Source organism: Mauremys mutica, chromosome 12 (genome assembly GCF_020497125.1).
Source record: "Mauremys mutica isolate MM-2020 ecotype Southern chromosome 12, ASM2049712v1, whole genome shotgun sequence".
Classification (NCBI taxonomy): domain Eukaryota; kingdom Metazoa; phylum Chordata; order Testudines; family Geoemydidae; genus Mauremys; species Mauremys mutica.
Window position 1 is genome coordinate 77,512,170 of NC_059083.1, and position 8,593 is coordinate 77,520,762.

Here is an 8,593-nt window from a genome sequence, read left to right on the forward strand (position 1 = left end):
CCTGCTTTGCCGTGAGCTCCCAGTGAACTTTGGCAAGTCACCCCATCTGTAAAATGGGCTCATGATGATCTCCAGGACTGTCGTGTCTAATTAGACGATAATCTCTTTAGAGTAAGGGCTGTCTTTTACTGTGTGTTCACACAGCACCTAGCACAATGGGGCACCAAGGTTGCCCGGGGACTCTAGACGCTGCTACAATCTTTAAAGCATATTTTCCGGGGTCTGTAGTGTCTATGTATATATATGCTATAGGTGGAGATTTAAAACATCTCTGTTTCTGTCTAGCTCCTGCCAGGCAACTTGAATGGAATACAATGGAATATGCTGAGTAGATTTTCCATTGTCCAGAATAATTCAAGCTGGCATGAAGGAATTCTTTCAGAAAACACAGGCAATCAGCTCTAAGCAAACATGTAAGCCCTTGTAGGTGGCGAATCGGCAGAGTTCATGCCAGCAAAACAAAACTGATCTAGTCAGCTTCTTAGCTGTGAGTTATTAAAAACGACATAACTTAAAACACTGTCTGAAAAGGTTTGTAACCAATACTGATCTCCCCGGCTTGGAATGATCTTCAAGAAGGATAAAAAAAAAGTAAGGTGCTCCACAGCAAGAAATAGTTTGGGCTTTTGCAACCCAGTATCCCCAGCAGAAGGATTAAAGCTAAAAACATGGAAAAGGAGAATTCCAGGAGGAATAATAGCGTGAAAGCCTTCACTCAGATTGCTCGCTCTGGGGAAATGTTTGCGGCTGGTTTAAAAAGGATGTGACAGGCAGTATAATAGTTGCCAGATTGTGATGGAATGCACCCCTGTATTCACACCGTACACACTGTTGCAATAATCTTTGTACAAGGCATGCCAGGTGAGGTGTCATTTGAAAACTCATAACTCGTTGATCAGTAATATCATGGTAGAATGCATGGGGCAACATTATGTGTAAAGTTACGAACATAAAGGAAAATCATGTCTGAAGTGTGTTTCCCAGATAAATCCAGGGAGTGTCTAAATCAGTTACTCAAATTAAAAAGGGTAAACTGATGCCCCAGCCAGGTGTCAACAAAGCTGATGGGCCATCACCTATCACCTTTGGCAAGAAAGCGGGGCAGGGACAAAGAGATCAGTATCTTAGCAAAGGAACAGCATGAGGTCTCCTTCCTCCATCAGAACCCGTGTCTCTGGGTTCTTAGCTGGAAATACTTTTCAAACAGGGACTGAAACTATAAAAAGGAAGAGCAACCCCTGCAAGACACCCCACCCCTCCTGTCTCTCCCTACCCATCTTACTCTTTGCACCTGAGAAGACAAAAGAAGCAGCTGCTGGACTTTGGGGGAGGGGTCCTGATCTGAAGAGTTTGGTCAGCAATTCTGTTGGAAGCATGTGGTGAGAAACTTTGCTTTAAATCTAATATAGTTTGTTAAAGTAGGCATTGGAAAGCGGTTTCTCTTTATTTTTCTTGTAACCATTTCTGACCCGTATGCCTCATTGCTAGGACTCACTTAAAAATCAATCTCTTTGTAGTTAATAAACTTGTTTTATTTTTGTATCCAATCCAGTGTGTTTAAGTTAAAGTGTCTGGGTAACTCCATTTAAAGTGGTGAGCTAGTGTGTTTTGTTTCCTTTAAGGAATAACAGAGTTAATGTCCAGGAGCGGGCTGGGCAGTGCAGGACATACATTTCTGGGAGAAAATCTGAGACTGGGGGTGTTTTGGGGTCACCCTGCAGTACAGCCAAGGCTGGTGAGAGCCAGAGTGTAACACAAGTGTGGCTGGCAGGCTGCAGTTACACACGGACACTCGGGGTGTGAGTTGCATGCCAGAAGGCTGCTTGTGAGCAGCCCAGAGGGAGTTATTACCAGCAAGGTGTTGTACAGCACCCAAGGTTACAGGGCAGGGGTGACACAGCCCCTCCCCGGTCTGGATTGCACCCTGGCATGTTACACAGATCAATTGACAGTAGAAAGCCGTCTGTTAAACTACAGGGAGCTGCTGTTCCTGCCACCTGGCAGTCACACGCTACGCTTGCTCAGACAGCAGAGTCTCCTGTCCAATGCTTGGGCATTACTTGCATTCTGTGCATTGTCTGCAGCTGGGAGTCCAAGCAGGTCCTCCATGGTTCCAGGCAGCAGATCTAATGAGGGCTCCATCCTGTTCTCACAGTGGAAACTGCGTTAAGCTTGGAAGTTGCTCTTTTCAAATCTTAACAGGAATCAGTTTATAAAGTTAGGGCCCAATCCCGCAAGCTTTTACTCCACTAGGATGATTTCAACGGGCTTCAGAGCTAGTGTGTAGATGATTTTTTTAAACCATGGTGGTTTGCATACACATACAAACATGTGTTTGTCCCTCATAGAATCAGAGAGAATATATCACCCATATAAGCAGAACTAACCAAATGACTCACAAGGGCCTTAAAGTCAAATGCTCAGCTCATGTAAGCTGTTACAGCTACTTTGACTTCTGTGGAGCGATACAGATTCACACCATTAATGAGCTGGCCTGCTAGCCCCTTTTCTATCTGCAGATTATTCAGGAGCAGATCACACTTTCTTTGAATTTTCTGGATTGTTTGACAAATACATTGTTTTAACTCTATCGACTGATTGCAACTATTCAAAATGTCAGGCAGGGGATCTTAAGAGTGATTGGTCAGATAAGTTCCATGGTATTTTTTTCTTCTGTTTCCTGAATGGATGAATGTGCAAGCACCCATCAAAAATGTTTGTTGTCATGAAATTAAAAGTCTTTTTTTTTTCTCTAGAAAAGATGTGCTGCCAAAACCGAACACAAAAGGAGCATGAACACGGAGGTAGCGAGTTCGGTTAAAGGTCTGAATGAATAACTACGGAAAATGTTTTGTATTATTCACTCAGCTCCAGCTATACATGATGAAATATGTCTGCCAATTACCTGCAGCCTAGAAATACCTTCCCCACAATATCTCTCATACCAATCACAGCTGGTAAGTCTTAATTTAGGGCTCTCATTGGCCTTGGACAGTGTCCTCTTCGACCTATGTTATTATTTGAAGGGAACTGGTAGCAAATTATACATGAAGGTAAATATTCCATAGTGAGATAGTACAAACACACACACGCACGCACGCCCACATGGAAACGTGTCCCACTGAATTTGATGTGAGAGACCACAGGGAATTTAGAAAAGTGCACTGTCAGAATTGAAACATACAACTGTAACAATGTGGCTACTGGATCCGACCTCTCTCAGCTGACGGCCTGGATCACCCTGAAGTGAAGGATGAGAATAAGACAGAAACAGGAGAAATCCTGGATGAATGCCCCACACATACTGTGCAAAAAGCAATACCTCTGTTGTGCCTGGCATATAGCTGGAAAGAGGTAGCTTTATAGTGGAAAAACCGATCCCTTTAACTACAGATATAAATCCTAGTAGGTTGATGCAGCCTTAAGTCCATAAATCTTTCTGATGCAAAAGGTCTGAGCACCATGCAGTACTCAGTGTGTGTCTTTTGTGAAATAGCTGAAAAAACTAGCCTGCACTGTGGGGGTGTTAAAGATCCCATGGCATTTTTGGTAAGAATAGGGGGTTTGCACTAGTGCCTTAGCTAGATTTGCTCCCACATGGTGGTCCAGTGGGATATGCACTGACTGGTTGCATCCTTCACCAGAGAAGCAGCTGAATTACAATGGCCCTGTCCGTCAATACGTTGCAAAGCACTTTGAGATCCCTCAGGATGAAGGGGTGTGTGCAGGGATCTGTATTTCATAAGCAGCTCATGTAAGTGGCTCAGGCTGCTACAAGGACAATTGAATGGCATAGGCTTCTTCAGTCCCCAATTTTCATACAGTCTTGCCTATCAGGGAGTCTTGAGTTTGGTGAACAGAGTAATTACAGAAGTGCCAGATGAAGTGAGTGACTTGCCTCAGTCAGGGTCACCCCCACACAGATGTCCCGCCCTGTCACCCCACCCTGCAGACGAGATGAACTTTTAGCATCTCCTGGAATGGACAGTGACGCTTTCATTAGTCACCACCCGCTTGGATGCTTGTATAGTTCCCACTAAGACAGCTTCTCCTTTCTATGCCCTCGCAGTGTCTCTTTCTGCTCCAAGTATGCAGTATCCATGTCATCGAGCACAATCCTACCCCTAATACTCTACCCACAACTGCAATTCTCTCCCACTTTCCAAGGAGTCAGTATTTATCCTTTAAATGAAACTGTGCTCCATACATTTTTCATGGTTCAGGAGCTGCCTATGAGCCAGAGGAACTGAGAGAGCAGCTGCTTGTAGTTTTCTATGGGATCCTGCTGGATTCATTTAGTGTGGAGCAATAGTTTTAGTTCATCTGCAAGCTGCTTTGGCTCTGCTTACAGTTGTACAAGCCTTGCTTTGGGAGCTAAGGAGACGGGGATGGGGGCAATCTGCAGAAGCATTTTCCCCAGAAGCATCTTATTATTATTTATTATTTTTATTACTGTAGCACTTAGGAGCCCTAGTCATGCCCAAGGACTGTGCTAGGGTCTGTACACAAACAGAACAAAAAGATGGTTTGTCTAAAGAGACATTCCCTGGAGGACTTCCTCTTTCCAGGAAAGTTGTCAGAAGATGCATTGACTTATAGAACCATGGAAATATAGGGCTGGAAAGCACCTAGAGAAGTCATCAGGTCCAGCCATCAGCACTGAGGCTGGACCAGGTAATTCTAGACCATCCCTGACCTGTTCCAACCTGTTCTTTAAAACCTCCAATGATGGGGATTCCACAACTTCCCTTGGAAGCCTACTCCAGAGCTTACTTACCCTTAATGTTAGAAAGTTTTCTCTAATATCTAACCTAAATCTCTCTGCTGCAGATTAAACCATTAATTCTTGTCCCACCTTCAATGGATATAGAGAACAATTGACGACTGTCCTCTTTAAAACAACCCTTAACACATTTAAAGACTATTATCAGTCTTCTTTTGGCGAGATTAGACATGCCTTTTTTTTTAATTAACCTTTCCTCCTGAGTCAGGTTTTTCTCAACCTTTGACCATTTTTGTTGCTTTCGTTTGGACTCTCTCCGATTTGTCCCCATCTTGTCTAATGTGTGGCTCCCACAACTGGACACAGGACTCCAGCTGTGGCTTCACCAGAGCCTATCAGAGTGGGAGAATCACCTCCCATGTTTTACATATGACATTCCAGTTAATACACCCCAGAATGATATTAGCCTTTCTTTTTTTGCAACTGCTTCACATTGTTGCACAATAAATCCCTCTTGGGAATGCCTCTCCAGGCAGAGCAAGGGGAAAATACTTCTGAGGGATGAAGGCTGCAATGTGATTTTTATTATTATTAATCATGTTGATTGCAGTAGGGCCTAAGGGCCGGCTAAGAGTGGGGCCCCATTGGGCTAGGCACCGGCAAAACACCTAGTAGTTTGCAATCGCTGCCCGTAAGTGCTTACAGGCTACGCCGTGTTAAGGATCTATTCCATTTTTATATGATTTCTGACACATTTTGTACAAAACAAGCCCCAGAATGGCCCTAAGCACGGGCCTGCCTGGATCAGAAATAGACACTTTTGAAGTGATTTGCCCCTCCCCTTCCGCTACAATTGAAAGACACTCTCAATTTGAACCACGCTGGGAAATCACTCCCCTACCCACAAAATCCCCTAGAACTAAAAGCAAAGCTGACTCACAACATATGCCCCGTGTCTATTTTGAAGCTGCCAAAGCATAAAAAGAAGTTGTCAAGGCCCCTGTGCTATTTGGCACCTGGAGAGGGAATGTTTAACCCTCTCACATACTTGTGAGCTCACATGCAGCATGTTGTGAAAAAAAGTTTGACCGAGACCCCGTCTTGTTTATACTTCTCTTTCTGTTCCGCCCGGGTTTCTTTGAGCACCTGCTTCCAGGTCTCACTCGCCCTATTGTCAATAAACGGTGCTGGGGACACCTGTTCAGGATGACGCAGATTGGCCTCTACGCACATCCTTGCCTTGTTGCTATCTTCTGGCATCGATGTCTAGCTTGCTACACCCAAAAAATAGAAAGATATTTTTAGCTTTTATCTCCCAGTGTTGTTGTGGTTTTTTCTCCTCACCACCTCTTGATCTGGGAGCTGGAAATAAGGTCTGACTTCTATAAAGCTAAGAAAGTTCACAGCATCGTCCTTCCTTCCTGCTGACATGAAAGGCTAAGGCTTGAATGTGAAGAAGTGACATTTTACATCACTCTAGCTTTTGATCCTTTAAGCTTATTAGATACAAGTACTCTTCCTCTCAATCTCTCTTTCTGCTTGGGTGTCAATTCTTCCCACTGCCGTAAAGTTTCTCGGGAAAGGATGTCATGTATAAACGGATTGTCTGTCTACAATTTTTCAGCCGTTATTTATTTATTTTTATAACACACCCGCCAACATTTAGAGAAGAAAAGATTCACTATGCTGAAGGGGAACGAGAGAGAGAAATCTGTATGTAACATTAACTCACCAAAGAACAGAGCTCACTTATGGGCTATAGAAAAGTCAGAGCTACAGTGCCCTGGGACAGGAAGGGCTTTCAGCACTTCGCTTCAGCCTGGCTCTCCAGGTAAAGCCACGTGCCAACCTGCCATCATTACCACGCAGTCGCAGCCACGGAGTTGCAAGACCTTCCTGTTGTGAGCGGGCACTGGATGGTGTATGTCGCATTCAGCCCTGGTGGAATTTTTCACTTGTCAGATATTGACATGCCTTTTTAAAATTAATTAATTAATTAATTTTTTTACAAAAATAATAGTTTTAGGAAAAGTTTCTTCTTTTCAAAATTATTCTGGTCAAAGAGGGCCATCCTGAGAGTCCTGCAAGGTGCAATTACCTGTTCGGCCCCCGTTACCATGGTTTCTAAGCACCTCACCATTTGTTATTTATTCTCAGATCATCCCTCTGAGGCAGGGAAGAGCTCTCATCATATTTTACAGAGGGGCACCTGAGGTAGAGAGGGTTTGTCTACACAGCACCTGCGAGGGGTGATTCCCAGTGTGGGTAGACAGACTCGCGCTAGCTCTGCTCAAGTTAGCAGGGGTCTGAATTTGTGTCCCGAGCCCATGGTGTTGTCTGTGCCACAACATGTAGACTATTTTCAACACGCTAGTTCGAGCTGAGCTGACAGAAGTCCATCTACCTGCACTGGGAACCACACCTCCCAGCTGCAGTGTAGACATACCCAGAGAGACTGAAGTGACCTGCCCAAGGCCACACAGGAGCAAAGACTTGAACCTGAAGTTCCTAAGTCCCTGGCTAGATCCCTAACAACTGGATGATACATCTACCTCCTAGCTACAAAACAAGTGCAATACAGGCTAATCCTTTCAATGCACCTCAACTCTAGCACAGGTGGGAGGACGATGACACATAACTCACTGAAATGGTGGCATCTTCTGAGATGGCCAATAAAGAAGTTAATAAGTTCAAATTACAATAGCTGTTTTGATGGTGTGGACACCTGCCCACTAGTCAGTGGAATGGGTCACACTGACCACCAAACAAACTTCACATGGGGATGACTTTTGGTCACTTGCTACCGTAGCGGTGCTAGACTCACCACCCTGGCACCCCCTGCTGGCCGTTCTGGAATTAGCTCAAGTCCTTCTGTAGGGCGCCCTCCTCTGGTGGTGTCTCGCTCGCAGTTACTCCCTCTTTGCTGTCTCCACCACTCTGAGACCCGTGTTGCTCCCCGGACCGTGACCTCCGCTTCCAGGTACAGCCTTCCAGTGGCGCCCTGCTCTGCTGTCTCCCCGCCTCTTGGTGGAACTGGCAGTCTATAGTCCAGCCATGGTGCTCCTAGGCAGCCAGTCCTTCTCCCTAGCAAGCCAGGGAGAGACCACTCTGCTCTATTGAACAGTCCTTTATATATGGCCCCTGCTGGCCCTGATTGGCTGCTGCAACAAGCCACCTCCCAGTTGGCTCACTTAGTGAGCCCTCTTCTAACTGAAGGGTTCTGTGCAGGCTCCCTCTGGCCTGCTTTAACCCTTCCTTTTCCTGGAGTGGGGCAACCGGCCCAATACACTACCGACCTGGGCTGGATAGAAACTGGGCTTGCAGTTCCATATCCAAGCACGGCCCAGATTCTGCCTTCAGTTACTCGTCTGCACGCCTGTTGACTTTACAAGACTTGTTCCCCTTGTCTTTAATTTAGTGCTGTCTGGTACTTTGGCCCATGGAAAGTTTTACTACTGTGTTTTGGCAGGAACCACTTCCTCTCGACTTTCTATCGGCTAAATTGCATGCACACCATTTTAAGTGTTATACTTTGAATGAAGGGGCCTTGCCTATGTTGCTTTCCTGCTCCTTATGCACAGTGATTGATTCCTGGTGGAGAAAAAACCAACCAACCTCTGTTTCTGCAGTCTCTAGCTATGTTGCAAGTCAATTTCTCAACAGATAAAAAAAACCCTGGATGTATCAATAGCAGCAGAAAAAAAATGTAGAAACATATGGTGTGTTATCCTGACCTTTCCAAGCTTTATTACTACTCCCTTTCTCTGCTACTATCAATCATTCTGTTCAAGTGTTAGCCAGTTAGCCAATGCAGAGCAATTACAGCCTGAACCCTTTGAGATGTTTCCAAAGAAGGCAAATGTGCTGGAA